This window comes from Marmota marmota, unplaced genomic scaffold (assembly GCF_001458135.2).
Source record: "Marmota marmota marmota unplaced genomic scaffold, marMar, whole genome shotgun sequence".
NCBI classification, from domain to species: Eukaryota; Metazoa; Chordata; class Mammalia; order Rodentia; family Sciuridae; genus Marmota; species Marmota marmota.
In genome coordinates this window covers 41067985-41091248 of record NW_026000026.1, presented here as the reverse complement: position 1 = coordinate 41091248, position 23264 = coordinate 41067985, and the positions used below count along the sequence as shown (strand labels likewise).

The 23264-nt window shown below is 41.1% G+C and overlaps 1 protein-coding gene and 1 pseudogene across 6 annotated transcripts in view; both read left to right on the top strand.

Moving 5' to 3' along the window:
• Positions 1 to 23264, top strand: part of Kif16b (kinesin family member 16B) — a 302607-nt gene that overhangs the window by 5434 nt on the left and 273909 nt on the right. The gene's annotated exons all lie outside the window — the stretch shown is intronic.
• On the top strand, positions 22622 to 22718 carry LOC125619296 (annotated as a pseudogene).

The following is a 23264-nucleotide window of genomic DNA, read 5'->3' as shown; positions in this document are numbered from 1 at the left end:
AGGTGGTAGCAAAGAGAAACTAGTTCCTGGTTAGTGCCAGGGTTCTGTGATGATGACAGAAACTCTTGTGTTAAGGATGGGAAGGGATCTGTGGAGATGCTTCCCTTCAGGTCCCATGCTCATTGCTCTGGCTTGGCAGCTACATTTCTTCTCCTGCCAAATGACTTGACAGAGGGTTTTTAATCCTCTTTTTATGAAGGGGAGACTGAACTCTCAGGTAATAGTGCTGGGCTGAGCCTGCTCCAGTTCCCTTTAGGGCCCTTTGTGTGGGTACTTATGGCCTCAGGATTCACATTGACTGGTTTCACAGATGACAGGAGCCTTTGGCCTCAGGAAAATGCTGGTTTAGTGGTCCTGAAGGCACTACCAGATCAGTGACTTGGTGGGATGTGATGAATCCTCTAGGGGACTCTAGAGCCTGGGGGAAGTGCTCTCCTGGATGTTTGGGACAAGAGGGTGGAGTTTGAATGGAGTCCTGAGGGGATATTGTCAGAGACCATTTTCTGATACAATAATTGGTAAGTACTTGGGGATGCTTTTTGGAAGTTGCTATTGCCAGCCCATTGTACAGATAAGGAACAAAGACTCAGAGTGAACCAGCCTGCCCAAAGTCACACACTAGGACCATATAGAGTCAGGATTTAAACCCAGATCTGTCTTACCTTATTCTAGCTCTTTAAAGTTCTTCAATGAGGTATAAGACTTGATGAGGGGAGGATAGGGGATGACTGGGAGGTAAGAACAAAGTTAGTCTATTAGTAATTTTAAAGAGCAGTTGAAATTTTTGTAGAATTAGTTGAGAGGGGCTTTTCTTTGTTAAACATGGGGGTTTGGGTTTTTCTTCTCTAAAGTCCTGTGTTCACTACTAGTATATAGCTATTGGCCACATGAACTTTAAATCAAAATTTTAGTTACTCGGGTGCACTAGGCACTTCAAATGGCTCCATAACCACATGTTAAACAGCCTACATATAGAACATTCCTACAACTGTGGAAAATTCTGGGCAGTATGGTTAAACAGGACTTGATGAATGCCAACCCTGCCACTCCTAGCTTCATGTCTTGGCACTTTAGTTGTGTGCTTCAGTTTCTTCATCTGTAAAATGGTGGTCTTCACAAAACTCTCCTCATTGGGCTGAGATGGTGATGGAATAAGTAACATTTCTGACAGTGCCTGGCTCCAAAGTAAAAGTTATATAAATAAATATCGGAATCTACTGATGGTTTCAATACAGTATATATTGTTCCTACACAAACAAGAGGATGCAAATACACTGTTTGAAAGTAGTTATCTGTGGATCATGGAATTAAAAATGACTTGCAATTTGATTTCTTTGGTATAGTCTTACACATAACACATCTTTTATAAGCGTGTGTTATTTCACAATAAAAATTGGTGTTTTCAGAAGTTTCATTTAATGGAAATAATAATAACAGCACAGCAACAATAAACACGTATTTACTGTTTGCCAAGTGCTGGGCAAAGTACTTTTTATACTTTTTATACATGCCATTGATTTTCCTGACTGTTTGTGTCACAGAGTTCAGGATGGCTAAGTGCCTGGTGACCATAAAGAGCTGAAATATGGCCCATGATGATCTGATTCTAGACTAAGGTGGAGTAGTGAAAGGAAAGGCAGCATCAAAGAACAAAATTTACAAACAAAACCTATTTTTATTATGAAGATAACACATGCTTATAAAAGATGTGTTATGTGTAAGATTGTACCAATGAAATCAAATTGCAAGTCACTCTTAATTCCACGATCCATAGATAACTACTTTCAAATAGTGTATTTACTTCCTCTTGTTTGTGTAGGAACAATATATACTCAAGTGGAAGACTGACTACTTTTCCCAAAGGTGGTAATGCTGGGCACAGAGCTGGCTAGGGAGGATGAAGGTACATGATGGCCACTTGAGTTGGTTCAGGATGTTGATGGGAGATCCAGGGATTAGGAGGTGAGATAACCCATCTGGGTGAATCATCAGCTCTGCAAATGCACATTTGGAGGTCACTGTGTTAGTGACTGGATGGATTTTTTCATCAGAGGAATCAGATAAAGCACAATTGCTACAGGAGCAAGTCTCTTATTGTTATTAGAGCATTACAGTCATACATAGTAATTGGGTTCATTTTGACAAAATCATACATGCATGAAATTTGATTTCAATTCCTGTTCCTCACCCCCACCACTCTCCCTTTCCTCTTTCCAGGAGCAAGATTCTTTATTTTAATTTTTTTTTAGTCATACATGACAGCAGAATGTATTTTGACATATAATACATACATGGAATGTACATACATCAATCATATTGTCTATTCTATTCTGCTGCCCTTCCTATCCTCCTACACCTCCCCTCCTCTCCCATCCTTTCTCTCTATCCAATCTAATGTGACACACTTTTTTTCTTTTTCTCATCACAACATCATAGATGTATTCTGTATAACAATGAGGTTCTCCTTCCATCTTCCATGCAACTCCCCTTCTCCCTCTTTTTCCCTCCCACCTCTCTTCCCTATTTAGTGGTAGTCTTCTTCTCATGCTCTTCCTCCCTATCCCATTTTGAGTCAGAGAAGACATTCAGCATTTGTTTTTAAGGGATTGGCTAACTTCACTTAGCATAACCTGCTCTAATGCCATCCATTTGCCTGCAAATGCCATGATCTTGTTATTTCTTAGTGCTGAGTAATATTCCATTGTGTATATATGCCACATTTTTTAATCCATTCATCTATTGAAGGGCATCTAGGTTGGTTCCACATTCTAGCTATTGTGAATTGTGCTGCTATGTGCTGATGTGGCTGTGTCCCTGTAGTATGCTCTTTTTATGTCTTTTAGGTATAGTCCGAGAAGGGGAATAGCTGGGTCAAATGGTGGTTCCATTCCCAGCTTTCCAAGGAATCTCCATACTGCTTTCCAAATTGGCTGCACCAATTTGCAGTCCCACCAACAATGTATGAGTGTACTTTTTTCCCCACATCCTCGCAAGCACTTATTGTTGTTTGACTTCCTAATGGCTGCCATTCTTATTGGAGTGAGATGGTATCTTAGAGTAGTTTTAATTTGCATTTCTCTGATTGCTAGAGATGGTGAGCATTTTTTCATGTATTTGTTGATTGATTGTATATCCTCTTCTGAGAAGTTTCTGTTCAAGTCCTTGGCCCATTTGTTGATTGGGTTATTTGCTTTTTTGTTGTTTAACTTTTTGAGTTCTTTGTATACTCTAGAGATTAGAGCTCTATCTGATGTTTGAGGGGTAAAAATTTGTTCCCAGGATGTAGTCTCCCTATTCACCTCTCATATTATTTCTCTTGCTGAGAAAAAACTTTTTAATTTGAATTTGTCCCATTTGTTGATTCTTGGTTTTAACTCTTGTGCTATAGGTGTTTTATTAAGAAATTTGGGGCCTGCCCCCACGTGATAAAGATTAGGGCCAACTTTATCTTCTATTAGACGCAGGGTCCCTGGTCTGATTCCTAGCTCCTTGATCCATTTTGAGTTGACTTTTATGCATGGTGAGAGAAAGGGATTCAATTTCATTTTGTTGCATATGGATTTCCAGTTCTCCCAGCACCATTTGTTGAAGATGCTATCCTTTCTCCATTGCATGGTTTTAGCACCTTTGTCTAATATAAGGTAGTTGTGATTTTGTGGATTTGTCTCTGTGTCCTCTATTTTGTACCATTGGTCTACCAGCCTGTTTTGGTGCCAGTACCATGCTGTTTTTGTTACTATTGCTCTATAGTATAGTTTAAAATCTGGAATCATGATACCACCAATTTCACTCTTCCTGCTTAGAATTACTTTAGCTATTCTGGGTCTCTTATTTTTCCAGATGAATTTCATGATTGCTTTTTCTGTTTCTGCAAGGAATGTCATTGGGATTTTGATGAGAATTGCATTGAATCTGTAAAGTTCCAGGAGCAAGATTCTTATTGAGACTTCTTGCTGGAGCAGAAGGGAGACACAGCAATGACCAAGAGAGTGTCAAGCTGGCTGTTGGGGACAAAGAGGGAGATCTATTTTTATTCCAATGAAAGGGTAGTAGGGCTGGGCTAGAGTTTAGAATGTTAATAATTTCAGGTGCATTTCAAAAGATGTTTTTCTTTTCCTTGGTCAGTGTTTCAACCTTGAGGGACAGGGTAGTATTGCTGTCATCCTGGCACCAATTGTTCATCTCTCATATTGATGCTGCATCCTGCATAAACATCTTTACACTGTAGTTTGAGTTCCTGTAGCTGTTGAGAGACTAGATAGGTGGGAGGCTGGAAGAAAACACAAATCATGTAACAAGTTAAGGGTTCTGGGAGTTTGCTGTTTTGGTGACTCCCCAACAGTTTTATCTTTTATGTTGATTGTCCTTGGAGAGTCATGGCAGGGGAATCCTGGCCTTTATGATGCACCTGGTTTTCGCAGCTGATAAGACTGGGAGTTGAAAGGGAGGGAAAGGCACATATCATGCTTTTAATAAATAACAAGCTATGAGTGCAGGTGGGAGGGCAGAGGAAAGCACATGCCATGCTTTTAATAGCTAACAGGCTGTGAGTTAAGGTCCAGGACTGCATTTGCCCTTTTTGGTGGGGTGAGAAGTTGGGTGTGGGCCCTGACTATCTCTTCCCTCACTCAAGAGTTTTTACTATCTACATAGTGCTGCTTTTCATGGGGGTTCCTGACAGTCCCAACTTGAAGGAAGTGAATATTGTCTTTCAGAAGACCACAATAAATGAGAGCAAGGGGATAGCAATACTGTGTAACCAAGGTCGAGACCAGAGCTCTTCAGTAGCTGGCTGAGGGACCTGGGTAGTTGTTGTTACTCTGTAAGGTTTACTTGCTTGTTATATAAAACAGCAGTGCTCCCAAGTGTGTTCCAGGGACAGCTGTGAATTGTTGAGACTCTTGTAGGGGGTTCATAAAGTCAAAACTGTTTGCACAGTAGTACTAAGGTGTTATGTGCCTTTTTTATTCAAGAGTTTTTACTGTCCTCATAATGCTGCTTTTCATGGGGGTTCCTGACTGTCCCAACTTGAAGATGGTGACAGCTGTGATGGAAGTGAATGTTGTCTTCCAGAAGACCACAGTAAACGAGAGCAAGGGGATAGCAGTACTGTGTAACCAGTATACAGTGTTTTCCATATACATTAACTATGATGTCTAATGATGTTTTGGGGCTGTGGGCTGTGCATTTTGTTTAAAACATTTCTTAGTTTTAATTTCTAATATGGTAATTTTCACTGGATACGATTGATGTTAATAAAAACTCATTGGGCTCCTCAGTAATTTTTAAGAGTGTAAAAGGGTTCTGAGGTCACATTTGAGAACTATTGTAAAATAATGCTGCATATGTTGTTGGGGAGATAAGATGAACTGTGTACCATTAGTGAACCATTGCTGTTACTGTTTCTTTCCATCACTGTTGTTACTAACAGCCACAATTAAGGAGGCAAGAGTGGAGGACTGAGCAGTGGAGGGTGGGCAGGGGGCAGGGAAAGCAGGAGAGTAGACTGTCATGCCTTGCCCCGGGTTCCAGGCTCTGGAAGGGGAGAGCTCATCAGTGTTGGAGGCTCTGCAGGTCAAGGCCTGAGCCCAGCTGGCTGGGTTAGGCCACCAAATTAGGCTAAATGGATCTGGAGGGGACTAATGAGCTATGGGAGGTGCTGCCATAACTGCAGGAGGCTGGGGGATGTGTGTGAGCCACAAGGGCATGGAGGTGGCACCTGTTGATTGCCCTTCCCATTAATGGTGAGATGAAAGGAAGGAGAGAACCTAGATCCTGTTTACCTGGGAAGAATTTGGCTCCTGTAATGACATCTTTTCAAACTCCTTTACTCCTTGTTGGAGGCACACAGTCTGGCTCAGATTCCAGCTCTCACCTGGGCTTTGCAAACCCAGGCTTGGCAGAGGACAGGTGTTTTGTCTGTCTTTTTATTTTAACAAAGAAAGAGCAGTTAGGGAGTTAGGGGTTGGAGAAAGGAGGCTGAAGGGACAAGGGAGGGAAGTAGGGGTTGGCTGGATAGAGAAAAGGGAGTTTCTCCCGTGGGGAGTGAGAGCTCTGATGGTTTGGGTGGGCTTCCATCAGGAGGGCTGTTGCTCTTGATGACTCCTAGAGTTCAGAGCATGTGGAAATTTTTTCTTTCTTTTAGGTGAACTTTGAAAATAATGTGAAATAAATGGCTTATTTATTTTTTATTTAAAAATATCTATAGTGTGCACAATATTCAAGGTATAAATATTATGAATATAACATAGCATTTTAAAAAAGCTCTTTGATTACTTAGAGTGTTTACTAAACATAATCTGAGATTAAACTTCTGTTGCTTTGCTACAAAGGTGGAGAGAGAGAGAGTGTGTGTGTGTGTGAGAGAGAGAGAAATAGGGGGAGAGAGAGAATGCTAGCGAGCACGTGCGCCAGAGGGAGAGAGATAAATCCATGTGTGTCTTTCCATCAGAGAGTTTGTTACAGAAAGCTGAGTCCTTGTCCCTATGCCAATCCAATAACAAGAACATGGTTTTGAGAAAAAGGAAAAAGTAGTTTTATTGCTTTGCTAGCAAAGGAGAAACATAGGGGTCTCCTGTCCCAGAGGCTGTGATTCTGCCCATGAGCAGGAACAGGGGTCTTTTAAAGAGGTAATTCAAAGGCTACATTCCACATGTTCTTTGTTGGAATTGTAATTCACTTGTTAATTTGGGAGTTAGTCCATTTCTGAGATCTTCTGGTACCATCCCTAAAGGCTGGATTACTTAGTTCCTATGGTGGGTGTGTACTCAAGGACAGATAAATCTGCTTAAAATGGGGAAGAAAGGTAGCTCTGTTTCCCTTGAGATTAGGGAAGGGGAGAGATTAGGGAGGAGTAAGGACAAAGGAAGAGAAAGAAATGTCCATTTAAAAACTAAGTTGCAGTGGCAGAGCAGCAAGGACTATATTCAAAGCATGAAGTGGACCACTGTTGCAAGGTTATTTGAGATATCCAATTGCATAATATAAAGCCCTTTGATCTAAAATTGTTTTACTTTATATACTCTTATTTCATGATTATTTTTCTAAATCAGTTCAATAGTTTTTTACTGTTCACAGGTTTAGAAGTGGGATGCAATATTACCAAAGGGTTTTTTTTTTTTTTTTTTGTGTGTGTGTGTGTGTGTGTGTGAAAGAAAATGTGTTAATTATAGTTAAACTTGCAACTCAAGGGAAGCTGGGACGGTGTTTTGTTAATACCTGGCCCCATACTGAGGACTGAGAACCTCCAGTTTGTTTCCATGTCTTTGTTATCTCCACTTATGAAGAGATGGAGTCAATTCTTCAGGGGAGGTCCATGCTGGCCCCCTTGAACTTGGGTCTCTTCATCTTGTCAGGCACCTAGAAGGCAACTGCCAAAGAGGGCCTCCTGGGAGGTTCATCATTCTTATTGGCTCTGGTGTGGGCATTTGTGTTCCCCGCTCTCTCCATCTCCCCGTATAGTCATTATTCTCCTTTGCTGCCCAGTGGAGGAAAATAGCTGTTTCTGCATTTATCGATTTATTCATAGATGTTTGAATAAATATCAGTGGGCTCTATATACTTTATTATAAATTGAGAATGTTAGTGCTTTTAGTGTAATGGTCTTGATAAGTAATTTTGGTCATTAATAATTATTTTTGGATACTCATTCACTTACTAGAAATTCTAAATCCCATGTGGTCATTAGCTAATTTTATTCTTTTTTTTAATATTTATTTTTTAGTTGTAATTGGACACAATACCTTTATTTTATTTATTTTTATGTGGTGCTGAGGATTGAACCCAGGGCCTCACATGTGCTAGGCGAGTGTTCTACTGCTGAGCCACCACCGCAACCCTCTAATATTATTCTTAAAATTAGCTACTGCAAGGGTGACGATCATTAGCTTTGGTTTATGGATGAGGAAACAGGATCAGAGAAAGACCAGGTCGTGTCTCAAATGTCACTTCTTCCAAGAAGCCTGTATCAGATTAGTCTGGCTTTTTGGCTTTGTAGCATTTATCATTATCTGAATTTATACATGGTGTACACACGTATGTAGTTTTGTTTGCCTGTTCCTCCTCTTTGTTAACTCCATGAGAGCCAGTAACTGCATGGATCTTGTTCGTGGCTGTTTTCCCAGGGCCTAACCAGTGTCTGGAAGAACAGAGGCATTCAGGAAATATTTGTTGCCTCAATAACTGCCTCTCTCCTACCCTCTGTACACCTTGCATTTTGTGTGGATGTTTGCAAGAAACTAGGAATCCATAGCCTCAGCACTAGTATGCCTCACATTATTGCCTTTGAGGGGAATAGGGAATCCTACTAGTCCTCCTGTTAGATACAAGAAGAAGGGAGAGATGGAAGAGCTGGTGAGGAACCTGGGTAAAGAATGATAGCTTCAGCTCTTTCCCTGTGTTAAGTTTATTACATGTACATTACACACCCAATGCTCTGTTATGTTTATCTCTTGAGTTAGAGAATTGGAGGTACAACACTCTGCTATGTTTATTTATATATTTATGTGATAGAATACCCTACCTCAGAAAAAGTGTTTAAAACTTTTTTATTATTTTGAAGTAATTTTAGACTTAAGTTGCAAAAATGATGCAAAGTTCTATATACCCATTACTCATCTTCCCCTAATATTAATGTTTTACATGGCACAGGGTCCAAAATCAAGAAATTAATAGTGGTACAATTTTTTTTAAAAAATTAAACTTTATTTAGATTTCACAAGTTCCCATTATTGTCCTTTTTCTGGTCCAGGATCATTTTATTTAGTTGATATGTCTCTTGGTATCTTCTGGTATATCACAATTTTTTAGTATTTCCTTATTTTTCATGACCTTGATTTTTGAAGAGAACTGGTCACTTGATTTTTTTTGTGATCCTCATTTTGGATTTCTCTGATGTTTTAAATTGAGGTTATACAGTGTTGGCAAGAATACCAGATAAGTGATTTTGTTTCCTTCATATGGTTTGGGAAGTGGGTGACATGAAACCAGCGTGTTGGTTTCTTTTTTTTTTTTTCCTTGGTGCCTCACTGTCATCTCTGTCTAGCCAGTGGAAGAGGGTGAGTGGGTAGAAAGGACACACCCCCTTTTTTGTGCTAATGGAGGAGACATACTTCCCTAATGCTTACCTTCCATTGGTGGGACCTAGTCACATGGCTATGCCTGGATGCAGGGAAGGCTGGGAACTGTAAGTACTGACTGGGAATCACTTTCCAGCTGCAGTTCTATACCATCAAAAGGAAGGTGTCCATTTTTTCTGTACTCTGTTTCTGGAAAGATTGTGTTTCTCTGTTCTAACCTGTGGTGCCGTTCACCACCTCTGCATTTGCCATTCTGTCTGCTGGAGGTCTTTCTTTCCTAGATGTCTACACATCTTGCCCTTTCCCTGCTTAGAATTTTATCCAAATGTCACCTCCTCAGTGTGGGCTTCCTCAGTTAACCCACTGAAAATGACATCCTCTACCCCTGGCATTTTCTATCCCCTATTTCTGTCTTTTCTCTTTTATAGTACTTATCACAATTTGGTATCTTATATATTTTCATTACTTGATGCTTTATTGTCTGAACCCCTCTATGAGCATTGGAGCCATTTCTATCTTGTTCTTGGATTATATTTGATGTACTTGGCGTGTAGCAGGTGTTCAAGTATTGAATGAAAATGGAAACCTGGACTGTTAAAATCCCTAAAATCTCAGATTTTGGCAAAGATTATAGCTAAAACAAACAAGCAAACAGTCTACTATGTAGGCCAACCAGATCATCTCTGTGGGTGTGATGCTGTCTGCCAGCTGCCAGCCTGGCCCTTGGGTGGAGGGCCAGGTGCCAAGGGCTGAAGCTGGAAGACATGGATTTGCATTCTGGGTCTGCCACTTGCTCATTTTGTGTATTGCTTATTGGGTATATTGTTTCACTTCTCTTGGCCTCAGATCCTCCTTTTAAAACACAAGTCTGATAGTCTACTCCTTTCCTCCTCCTCCTATGTTACTGTGACAATTAAATGAGGTAGATGACACATAACAACAACCACTTGTGGTGGATGCTCAACTAGCGTTTGCTGAGTTAATGGACTTGTTGAGTGTCCAAATGTTCTGGCCCTTGTCCTAGGTCCTGGGGGTAAGTGTCAAGTTGGACAATCCCAAGAGGCTTCTAGAAGGAACGTTGCTTAACTTAGATCTTGTAAGATGGGAAGATTCACAGCAAGAAGAGGATCTTTCAGTTATCCAATCTTTAATGAGCATCTCTGTGTATAGGGTTCTGTTTAGAGTTTGGAGATTAATTGGTGAAAAGGACAGATAAAGTGACTGCCCCTGGGGAGCTTATTTCTGTAAAATACCAGTCTGTAGAATTATAGTGCTTTTTTTTTGAAGGGGGTACCGGGGATTGAACTCAGGGGCACTCAACCACTGAGCCATATCCCAGCCCTATTTTGTATTTTACTTAGAGACTGGGTCTCATTGAGTTGCTTAGTGCATTGCCATTGCTGAGGCTGGCTTTGTACTTGTGATCCTCCTGTCTCAGCCTTGATAGCCTCTGGAATTACAGGGGTGAACCACTGTGCCCGGCTGTAGAATTGCAATGTAAGGCACAAATCTAATTTAGTTTTTTTTGGTGGCCACATTAAAAAAGAGAAAAGAAATGGATGAAATTAACTTTATTTAATGTAACCCAGTATTTAAAAAAAATTGTAATTTCAACATGTAATCAATATGAAAGTATTAATGAAATATTTTACATTCCTTTTTTTTCTCTGCCTTTGAAATCTGGTATATGTTTTATACTTATGGTACAACTCAGTTTTGACTAGCCACAGTTCAAATGTTCAGAAGCTACATGTGGCTAATAACTGCCCTGCTGGACAGCATAGGCCTAGTGAGTAAACAAAGGATTATAATTTAGTGGCAGGTGGTCAGAGTTCTATAAGGAAAATAAAGCACATTAAAAGGGTGGATAACCATAGGTAACAGTGGTCAGGGAAGGACCTTGTGTAGGTGATACTGATGAAAGAGGTAAGGTGGTGAGTTGTGGGAGTATGTGGGAAGAATGTTCTAGGCAGAAATGACAGCAATTGCAAAGGCCCTGTGGCAGCAGTATACATGGAATATTCAGTGGATACTAGGAGGCTCATAAGTCCTGAGTGCAATGAGGAGGGGCATGTGGTGGGTCATGTAGGTCCTAATAACCCATGGAAAGGTCTTAGATTTTATTATAAGTAATGTTGGGGCCATTGGAGGGGTATAAACATGGGTGCACTCATCTAACTTATGTTGTCAAAAGGTCACTTTGGCTGCTGGTGGGTAATGGACTCTTAAGCGGGTGAGAATGGACACAGAGCCGGATGTGATGGCACATGCCTGTAATCCCAGTGGCTTTGGAGGTTGAGGCAGGAGGATTGAAAGTTCAAAGCCATCCTCAAAAAAAGTGAGGTGCTAAGCAACTCAGTGAGACCCTGTCTCTTAATTAAAATATAAAAGAGGGCTGGAGATGTGGCTTAGTGGTTGAGTGCCCCTGAGTGCAATATCAAAAAACAAACAAACAAAACAAAACAAAAAAACTCAAAAAAATGGACACAGGATGATTTGAGCAAGAGGTGTGAATGTGTATGATCATGATCATTCATATGACAATTCACTAAGCAAGCATTATTGACCAAACAAAGAGCAGAGTGTCGTATTAGGCACAGAGTATGGAATGGATTTCTGCCCTCAGGAAGCTTAGACCAGAGAGCCAGTGACCAGAGGGGTTGAGTAGAGGAGCAGTGGGGGATGTGTCTTGTTGGGGAGGCAAGATGTGAGGCCACTTGGCGAAGCTTAGTTTTTGCTGGGCTGATCACCAGACTAGGATGTCAGGAAAGAGCTTCTACCTAAGTGACCTGTAAATTCCATTTGGCACTGAGAACAATAGCTTTTATTCTGTTGGCAGTGGACAACCACTGAAGGTGAGCTGGAGAGATGTGGGCTGATGTTATCAGTGTCTGATGAGGTCAGTGGCCTGTGTTAGGAGGAGGAGGAGGATGGTATAGGAGAGAAGTAGGAACACTCTAAAGGCTGGCTTTCCACCAGTGTAATTCCAGTGTAACTTATACTGAACTTCTACTAACAAATAGTTTTCAGATTTTCTGATGACTGATAAATGAATTGATGAATCAGTGGGAAGGATTTATTTTTCTTTTCCTGGCACATCAAGTGCTTGTGATATTGATTTGATTGTCTTTGATTTGATCTTGGCTGTAATTCCTTTCTCTTTTGATTTTGAAGAGTCAGAATTTTGTGGTTGTTTTTCTTATGCCATCTTTCCTCTATTTCCTTGTAGTATACTTTGATTTTTGAGGAGCAGCTATCATTAATCAGTACTGGATAAACCTGATACATTTTCTTAGCCTTTGAAGCATGTTTGTAGTTATTGATTTGCTGTTTCTTATCTATTTGTTTATTTATTCATCCATTTAGCAGACATTAAATGCTTTTTGCCTGTGGGAAACTACTACTTTTGGCTTTGGACTGCAGCCTAATTAAATCAGTGAAATTTCTTTGGGAATCTCACTGCCCTGTGATCTCAAACTTTTCATCATGCTCATGCACAGGGAAGGATGTGATGTAGGCCTGAATGGAAAAGGAAAGATTATCAGGTGGTTCTAAAGTTTTGTTCTGGCATTGGTACCAACCACCTACATAATTTTATATGTGTTATTGATCTTCTGATCTCATCTTGCTTCACCTGTGCAATGAGGATACTCATGCCTTATTTATAAGGTTATAGTGAGGGCTTAAGGAATTAATGACTGTGAAGTGCTTGAACAGAGTAGTCACAGTCATTGTTAACTATTATAATTTTGTCTTGTCTCTTGGGATTTTCATGAGTACTATGGTTATGTGGACTAGAATCTTACATAATACAATAAAGAATGGACAGAGTCCACTTCTCACCAAGTACTCAGTTCTGCTGTGTAGATGATATGGAACAGTGAGTTTTTGGAAAAAGGAAGATCAGTATTAGCCTAAGCCTGCATGCATCATGTTATGGGGGAAGTTGAGCTTTGAGGTCCAAATAGGCCTAGCATGATGAAGAACAGTGTTCTCTTGGTGACTTTGTCATCTTCCAGCCATTGAACATTCCCTGAGTCTTTTCTTTGGCCAGGGATGAATAAGAGTATGATTTCTGTTTCTTAAGTAGCTCATGATCTTGTTGAAACAACAGAAACAAAGAAAGCCTCACAAGTTCTCTAGGTAGTAATGTTGCTTTCAAGGCATGGCAGTGTGGGGGTGGGGAGTTGTTTAGTGGCTCCTTCTGAGGGCAAGAGAAACATCCTAGAGAGTGTGCCCATGACTGAGGACACATTCAGAGGCTCTAAACTGGCCTGTGATTAGAGAAATGCAAGGTATCGAACTTCAGGTGGGTGGTAAGAGGAAAGTGGAGAGCTACGAAGTTCCAGAGTATTTTACCAGTTGTGCACTTTGGACCTTATTATTGTTCCTGTTCATTCTTCTAAAAATTATTTAACTGTAAGCTGATTCTTTAGGTAGCGGGAGCCACTTTGCAAATAGGTGTAGCACAATGAGATTTGTATAATGTAAAACCTGGGAGTGAGACCACCAGCTTCCAGAGGCGTGTGGGAGGCCTATGATATGAAACTGAGCAAAGATAGTTCTGAACTAGAACATTGTCATCAGAATGAATCTACTCACCCATCCACTTCTTACCATTTGCCCAACTCATTCATTCAGTCATCTATATACCCATTTCCTGTCCCCACCCACCCATTTACTCAACCATTCACCCAGCCAGTCAACTGCCTAACCACTCAAATCCCATCAGTCATCTATCTACCAAACTAAACACCCCAACATGTACATATCATTTATCAACTCCTTTATCATAGCTCACCTGTCTGTGCTGGGTGCTCAGATATCATGGTTAGCAAGACCAGTCACTTTCTAGTTCTTCTGGAGCTTCCAATCTAGTTAGGGAGATTGACATCATAGAAAAGCAACAACAATAACAACAACAACAAACACTTCTGTTAAGAACCTATACCTGCAATCTGTGTATGGGGTGAAGGTGGGAGTTCATAACCCACTTGAATCAAAGTGTGGAATATGATATGTCAAGAAATTTGTAATGTTTTGAACAACCCACAATAAAAAAAAAAAAAAAAAACAAGAACCTATACCAGAGGGACCTGATCCAGACTGGGGAGAAGGAGCCAGGAAATCTGCCTGCAGGAAGGGACCTCTAAGCTATATCCTGAAGGGTTCCAGAGAGAATTAAGGGGTCGAATTAATAGTGACTGCCAAGAAGGAAGTTGGGGTAGAGGAACGGATGACAACTCCTAAGTACCTGGAGATGCTGGCTGGGTAAAATGGTCTTGGCCAATTTCTAAGCAATCCAGAGTATAGAATTCATTACACCAAGAGAAGCTGCAGACAGTCTGAAATCTGGACATTGGTGGTCCTGGCTCTTTCTCACATGTTGTTCCCCAACTCTGTGTCTTTCCCTTCTTGGCCAAGAGAGAATGGACTGATTCCTGGGAATCTTTTCTTTCTTTCTCTTTTTCATAAGAAGTGACTTTCATAAAAATTGCTAGAAAGAAGTTCCATCTACCATTGACTGATTGATGGATTGACTTATCATTCACAAAGTATTTAAATACATTGCTGAGTATGTGCAAGTATAGCAGATCTCAAAGTTTTGATTTTGAGATCCCTTAAACTCTCAAAATTTATTGACCCTAAAGAACTTTGGCTTTATGGTAAATTTGTGTTTATCATATTAAAAATTAAACTAAATCACAGGAAAACGTAGGCACCTGTTTCTTTGCCATTAGCAAGATAAGAGTGAAAAAGGAAAAGAGTGTCCAGGTATCAGTATGAAAATAGTTTTGATGTTGGAGAGCCCTCCAAAACCTTTAAAAACTGCCGTGCTGCAGTCAGGGGTACAGTGGAGTATGAGCCAGGAAGGCCTAGCCTTTGTTGTCTAGGTCTTGTGGAAACATGGAATTGGGGTCTGAGACTTGCAGCATCAGGGAAGGATCATGGAGGGAGACATATTAGCTGAGAGCAAAAGTGGGGTTGAGCCAAAAAGCATGAGTGGTAGAGGGACAGTTTGGGGGAGGTCCAGAGGCCTTATTCGAGGACTTGAAAGAAGTTCATTTTGGTTGCACATTAATATTGCACTTGCGAGGCTGATACCAGCCGTTTGATTCCTCTATGTGATGTGATTTTCTCTGCTTGTTTATTTTCAGAGGCCAATGTTCTTAAGTCCTTTTTCTGTGTAACTGAAGGAAGCTAAGGACCTCTTTGTGTTGGAGAGCTTCCTATTAGAAGGGCTGAACTGGGGTTGTCAAGCTTAGAAAATGCAAAGGAAGTGGAATGCTGAAGCATGAGGGGAGCTCAGAGCAAGTGTCGGTTTGCAGGAGAAAGGAGGCTGAATGAAAAGGCATGATTAATCATAAAAGACTGGAAGGTGACACTTGAGAATTGAGGACTTGAGTCAACAGAAGTGGGACTGTGCATATAATGTCATCCTGTTATCTCAAGATGAGGCCTCTTGGCCTCAGTCGATGAGCGCCACACATTATGTTAGCTCCATCCCCTGCCTGCCTTTGAAATGAGGTCCACTTAGTAGAGGTGTAGCTGCTTGGCCAGGTGTAGCTGTTTGGCCAGGTGCAACTTGAGACTGACTTCCTTTGCCCTGATATGGTGTCCTAGGGGTCTTGCTCTGTTGGGCAAGGACTATTTGGTCAGCTGAGCCACAGAAATGAGGCCAGACCTGTTGTACTGTTGGTCTCTGTTTTATTGGAAAAAACACTGGTGATATCAAACGGCTTTCTTACCTCAGGCCATTCTGGCTTGATGACAGGTTATTTCTTTTATTTCTACCTGTAAGTTGTGGTAGTATATTCAATTGCCAGGAATCTGGGATGAATTGTTGAGTGTTCAGAACCTGATAATATTGTTTCAGATTTATAGCCCCAGGGGATTGGCAGCTTCCTTCTTCAGACATTACACACCTCGATGGCATCAGAAGGTGAAAATACTGTCACAGATTCAGATGGAGTGAAAGTTAGGGAGATACAGCTCACACTGAAAAGACAGAAGGAAATGAGGGAGAAAGAGAACACCCCTTCCCTGGTGTTCTAAACCCTAAATAAGAAATTAGAAAACCTGAACTTATTGGCTCCAACTGGGTTATATCGGATTTTATCTTGTAAAAAGCAGCTTGATTGTTTTTATCACATCAGCCAGTGTTTTCATTGCTCTCTGTCCCTTACAGGCACCATGAATGGGAGAAAAGAATAAAATCCACCAGCTAGTGCATGGTGATGGTCTCAAGGAACCACAGTCAGATCTTTTAGAGATGCTGCCAGTTAGTCATTTAAGTAGTGTCTTACCATTAGAGGCACTAGTCCCTTCTCCTGTCTCTGGGTTTCCTGTAGAGGCCCCCACTCTCATGTCTGGAGTACCGGACTGGGAGAACAGAGTGGGCTAGGTTGCCTTGGGGATCTGAGCACTCCTTTTGGGGAGACACTGTACAACTCCTTCCCCCTCCCCCACTCTCCTTTGGAACATGGACACAGGGGGGCCATATCCTACCATCCTTGTTACCAGTGTTTCAAGAGAGATCAGAAATCCAGGTTCTGTGTAAAACCTGACTTTTAAAATATTGTCAACTAATTACAGACATTTTAAAGCATTGGTCCTAGTCCTGGGGTGCCATTTTGAAACTTCTGGTTTAGAGTGAATATTTTAAAATGCCTCTCATTTAAACTTTTTATTTACTTTTTGTCATTATCCCTTATGCACTCCTACAATATTAGCATTTTCAGTATTTTGGTGAGGTTTCTCTGAGTGGTCTTTGCTTTTCCTCTGTTGAGACACAAGCAGCCTTTCATGGGATGTGTAGAAAAGCTGGTCTTGTCCTGGTTGCCACAAAGATCCAGACATTGGTATTTCTAGGGAGCAGATAACAGGTAAGAATCTGGGCCTTCTCCAAGATATAGCTCTGGAAGGTAGTTTCATAAACGATGCTGGTTACCAGCTGGTTATGCTGGGCAACTGTTTGCTGTGTGGAAGATTGGTCATTCATTGCCCATCCTGGTCAGGTTAGTGGTAGAGTTAGGCAAGACTTGCTGTCATTTTAGGGGTAGGTAGACAGGCTGAGTAGGCTGTCAAAGTGCTGGTCAGTTAGAGATTTGGAAACTGGAACTGGATCTTGGGGTTCTGAAGCTTGCCTTGCACTTTCTGTGAAGCTTGTTCTTTGCAGGCTTGGTCCTTCTTTTTCTCTCTCCTTTGATTTTGTGCAAGCCTATATCACAGTGAGTTTTCTCCTGTGGGCTTTGGTAGTGACATCTGATTGTAGAGTGATCTACAGTTTGTCTTTCTGAAACACGTAAAGGACAAGTAGGGAAACAGAGGACAGGACACTGGAATTCAGCCTTCCCAGAAGATGCCTGCTTCCCATCTCAGAGTCAGATTTAGTTGGTTTGAGGTGCAGCCTGGGCATCAGGGCTTTTAGAGCACCCAAGAAGTTCCTGTGTGTAGCAGAGTTGGAGAATTCTTGGGTTGGAGTCCTTGCTGAGGTTTGGTTTACTGCGCAAGCAACTGGATCTGCATTGCTCTATGATATCAGGTATCCCTGGGTAATGGTTAGCAGCAATAGGCTCTCCTTTAGTAATGTCCTGATGTTTCTCAGGTGAGGGCTAGATGAACATGTGCAGCGTGTGGCTTCTCCAGCTTTTTTTTTTTTTTTTTTTGCTATTGTGTTGAGCAGTCTCCTCTGAAATCTCTGGTGAGAACTGCTGTTCCCTGTCTGACTGGTATAATCTGAAAGGAGTGTAAGCTGAGCTGGGGAGGGCAAGGAGCAGGTCTTTGTTAAGCAGTGCTCCATCAGGCACTGAGGAAGGCAGTGGGTTCATTTCAGTGTTCAAAGAATATCCTATAAAGGAAAGGTCTGCTGACCTACCCTTCTTTAATATAAAAAATGTGCTTGGACTTCCTTTTTGGTCCAACTTTGTTCACTTGGAAACCAATAGAAGCCAGGTCTCTCCTTGGTCTGACCTCCCATGCCCAAAAGCCAGTTCAGAGGTTCATCCAGCCTTTTGTTTCATCCATATGGAGTAATCATGGACCATCAAAGGGCACTGGCCATGACTATATGCCTCTGTATTCTCACAGAGTCTCATAAAGAAGAGACATATGTGTTTGTCCATCGACCTATTCCTGCCTCTGGCTGCAGTGGCTCTCTCTAATTTAATATGTGAGTGAGCACTGCAAGCTTGCCCTGGGGAAGTGACAGAAGGATGTAGTATGCATCATGTGCCCTTAGATTGGACAGTCAGCATGTACTTAGAACAAGCAGACATAATTCACAAGTATTTAAAAATAAAGAACCTTTTTGTTTCTGATAATCTTTTCTTTTTTTTTTGAACTGTGCCCTCAGGATTATGTGAATGAAGACGACATTTCATAAACAAAACTTGGAAAGATCTTCATAAGATCAGCTATATAATGGTTCTTCATTAATGAGGGCTTTGGCTAAAAACTTTGACAAGTGTTTTCTCTGGATTCCCTCTCATTTCTACCTATTTTTGGAAAGGTCATGTTAAAATGAATGTATCTGCTGACCTGTGAGCTCCCTGAGGACAGGGCTTTTGGTTGGTTTTGTCTACTGGTATACCCCCACTGCTTCAGACAGTACTGGCACACAGTAGTGACACAATCAACATTGGTTGGATAAATGGTTGGGCCTTGATTTCGTGATGGAAATGAATGCATTGGTTGAATATCTGCTCTGTGCCTGGCTTCCTGTTGCCTGCTTTCTTCTATCACATCTTTCAGCAAAAGTGTACATCAGCTAGTTTATTAACCACAGCACTGCTGTGCAATGAGTACTTTTTGAGAAGCTGTGTGTAATAGGTGTTATTCAAGAACATTATACAGATGAGAAAACCAAGGCCAGCTAAGTTATATATTGTGCTCAAAGTCCCAAAGCTGCTAAGAGTTAAGGTTTCAACCCTAAACCTAGTGCCCTTCCCTCTTCCTCCATTGTTAAACCTTTGTGCTTGGCAACATAGATGTTAGGTGCTGTGCTGGAGGGAAAAGTTACAGGAAACCAAGATCTCATCTCTTCCCCCATGACTGGCAGTGAAGTCTTTTGAAGAAAAAGTCCCTCAGTTCAGTTTGAATTTATACCAGGGCCTCTCCCCTAACTGGTATATTTAGGAGGTGATGTTGTAAAAGGAATCAGTCTCCTTTTTACAGGCCAGTTATTGTATTTTTTCCCCAAAAGCTGTCACTAAGAACATTTTTCTAAAATAGAGATAAATTTGGAGGAAGGTTGTAGTGATGGTGTGGATGAAGACTGAGAAAACACATTTCTTTGTGTTTCATGGCACTGCAGCACTACACTAGGATGTCTCGGAGCATTGAATAGTTGATTTAATATCTGAACACTGGAAATCAGTGTTCTTGTACTTCAAGTGTTGAAATCTATACTATCTCTTTTGAGCTTCCACTTTTTGAAATGAGTTGATGCTTGTATGTTTGGGGGGAGCATATCAGAGTAGTATGGGCATATGCGCTTCCTTGTTTTTCTTGTGAGTCCAGAGGAGACAGAATCCCCTATGACTTGGTCCTGGAGTTAAGGTCAAAGCTGTGAATCTGTAGGAAGAGGCAAGAGCTTTGTTTCTTATGGAGTTAACATCTGCCAAGTTATCTGATGCTTATGGGGAGAATGTGTCTTTATTTAAAAATTTTAAAAGGACACTAAACTTTGAAAGCATTAGCTTAAGTGCCTAAGTTCAAGAAAAGTCTCCTGTTTTCAGTACGAGTATTTCATTCATTCTTTATTTACCAGATATAGCCATCTCCCCTGTATTCATGGGACATATATTCCCAGAAGCCAGTGGATGTTTGAAATCAAGAATGGTACCAAACCCTATATATGCTATTTTTTTGTATGCATACATACCCATCATAAAGTTGAACTTATAAATTTGAAACAGTAAGGATTAACAACAGTAACCAATAATAAAGTAGAATAGTTATAACAGTCTGTGGTAACAAAAGTTACATGAATGTGGTCTGTCTTTCAAGAGTCAGATATTAATATTTGGGACCGCGTCTAGTGCATATGGCTGAATAAGAGAAAACGACCAAAATACATTCGTTCCAGTGCTTCCTTTACATCAGAATAGTGCTTGGTATCGTGAGATGTGTAAAATAGTAGGCTTTATCTAGGAGGCTCCTAGACTCCTATACCTGGTAAATAAAGAATGGAAGACAACCATATAGCTTCCCCATAGTCACCAGGTCTAAAGTAATTGCTGTGGGGTGTTGTGGACTGTCACACAAAAGATAGTGGCAGGGAGGGATCTGGGAAGTCTTTCTGGAGAAGAAGACACATTTATAGGCTTTGAAGTATAAGTCAATTGGAGGAGAAAGGTACATTCCAGGCAGGAGGACCAGAGTGAGCAAGGCCAGAGGCAGGTCTTCATGAGGCTGACAAGAAGGAATAGTTAGGAATGTGGGACCTCGGATGCTGCTGGCTTTGTGGTGGAAGATGAGGCTACATGGGCTTCATGTTTCCCCATCCAGGGCCGGATACATTTGATGACTTGGCCTGTTGGAGTAATCTTCCTGTGATGCCTTTAATTACTGACTGGCCCACTATGTTCCTGTGGGAGCTGTAACTCCCACCTTCAGGATGATGTAGTTGAGTCAGGTGAGGGGCACTAGCTTTACCCTCAGTAGTTCTCTGTGGCTTTGAAGTTGCTTAATTCTTGTGACTTTTTGCAACACTTACTCCATAGGAACAAACTGTGAGTAAGTCATGCAACTTTCCTGGGCTTCAGTGACTCTCTGTAAGTTGAGGTCATAGGCTGAGTCTCTTACTCTCTTCTGAGTCCATTTCTTTTCACATGCTCCATTTCCCTGAACTTCATCTTGACTCTCAAACCCTTTACCATCTTGACCCCCAGTTTTCTTCCCTGTAGAAGAGTATCCAAAGTTCCCTGTTAAAATATCATCTTTAGCCTTGAGCAGCAAAATTTAATTCTTTTTAATTTTAGGTGTAACATATAAAGTTCTTTAACTGTCTATCAGTTCTTTTCAACTAGGACCAGGGTTCCATGTCAGAATTAAGTTCTCATGACCTGAGTAAGGCATCTGTTACATGTAATGAATTGACTTCTCTCTCTTGGTCTTTAGAGAGGTTATAGTTGTGTACCTTCTTTAAAAGAACTTTCCTGCTCTAGGGTCCAGAAGAGAAGCCCCAGCTGGAAGTCAAAAGTGAGAGCCCAAAAGACATGGCGCTGTTGTGAAATTTTGTTCTGAAATTGGGGTTAGGGGCATTGAGCTTTATTTAGAAGAGGGGATGAGACCACTGTTTACTGAAATACCATCTCAGAAGGAGCTGAGAGGCAGTTAAGCTTTATAAAATCCCAATTCTTCAGGGAAGCACTGCAGTTTAATCACTGCAGTGGTTCCCAAACCTGGTGAATCATTAGAATTTTAGATGGTTAAACATACTCCTGAATCCCTATGTTAGAGAGTTCTATTTGTTAGGTCTGAGTTGAAGCTCTCCAGATGATTCTGGCTATTGGTCATCAGGTCTAGGGCATCACAGAAGTGGCCCAGTTGTCTTGAGTACATCTGTGTTCTCTAGTTTTGGGCCAGCATCGCTTGTATGTGTAGCTGTGATCTCCTTGCTCTATTCTCATCCCTTTAGAGTCTATGCAGAGCTGTTAGAGTGGTATTTAAAAAAATGTAAATGTGATTTTTGCTATATGCAAAGCCTTTCTGTGCAGTGGCCTCCTATCACATTTCAGTTTCAAAGTCTTAGCCATTTTAGCCAAAGTCTGGAAGATCTGACATGATTGGCTTTTGCCTTAAGGCTTTTCCATTTTTGCCTTTCTTCTATACTTACTATGGTCTTCCTATCCTTTCCCCAAAGCCTCTGGCTGGCTCCTTGCCATTGTCTTTACCTGGAATGCCCTTCCCCTGGCTTCTGTCCATTCAAGTCTTTGTTCACATATCACCCCCTTTCAGACTTCTTTTCTGGCTGCTTGCCTCCCTTTGCCTGTCAGTCCTATTCCAAGGCACCCATTCTTATATCCTTGTAGCCCTTATTATTATCTAAAATGACATTGTATTATTGCTTTTATTATTATTATTTTCCCCAATGTCTCACCGAAATGCAGAGTACATGAGAACTGAGCCTTTGTATGGTTTGCCACTTTATCCCTATACCAAGAGTATTATCTGGCTTGTGAAGGCACTCAGTAAATATTTGTGAATGAATGAATATATAAATCTCTTTATACAGTGTTCCAGATAAGGAATTGTCTAGCCTCTGACTAAATCTCTTCAGTGATGATTCTGCACATCTCAAGGCAGTTGCATTTTATATTGAGACAATTCTGATTCTTAGGCTATTCTTTCTTCAACCAAAAGAAGAAGAAGAAAAAACCATCTGCCTCCCTGCTCAGTAGCCCCAGCTTGGTACTTTTTGCTGGGGAGTTGTTGATGCTACATCACATGTTCATCTATAGTGTTTCTTTTCTTTTTCTTCTTTTTTTTTTTGAAGCATATATTATTTTTATTTGTCAATTAAAAAAAAAAAAACTGCTGGTTTTGGAGGCCCATGTACTAAATTGAAACAAAACAGAGATCAGCATGATCACTGTGCAAGGACTACATGCAAATTCGTGAATGTTTCATATTTTAATAATACTGATGATGAAATAAAATGTCTAGTCCCAGTATGATAATAGGTAAAGATGGCTAGCTGCCTGTAGAGGATGTTTTTTGTTTAATTATAAGCTAATTGTCCCTAGAAATTTGCATTCCAATTAGGGCAGGTGACGCCCAAGTTTGAGTAGAATCCAAGCTTATATGGTATTTCTACGAGGAATCCGTGTGGTAGATGCTGTTTGCTGTTCAGATTCTCCTTTTTGAGGTCTTATTGTCCAGCCTCTGCAGTGGTGTTAGCACAGCTTTCAGCTGTTAGCCCCTCAAGGATGGTCTGGTCTGTGGTGTGCCCTTTTCCAGGCAGTGCCTAGTCCCTGACTGTTCATTGCAGGGGTATAAAGAACAGCATATTGTTCCCACTTGGGGCAATTCTGAAGGGCCATTCCCCTCCAGAACTGTCCATGGAGTTGGCTGAGGCCGTTGTTGGGTCTGTGTCTCAGTTCTGCTTCTTCCTCTGCCCTGCCTTTTTCTGTCTCCTCCTTTTCCCAGGGGTTTTTCCCAAGGGCACACTCTAATGAATAT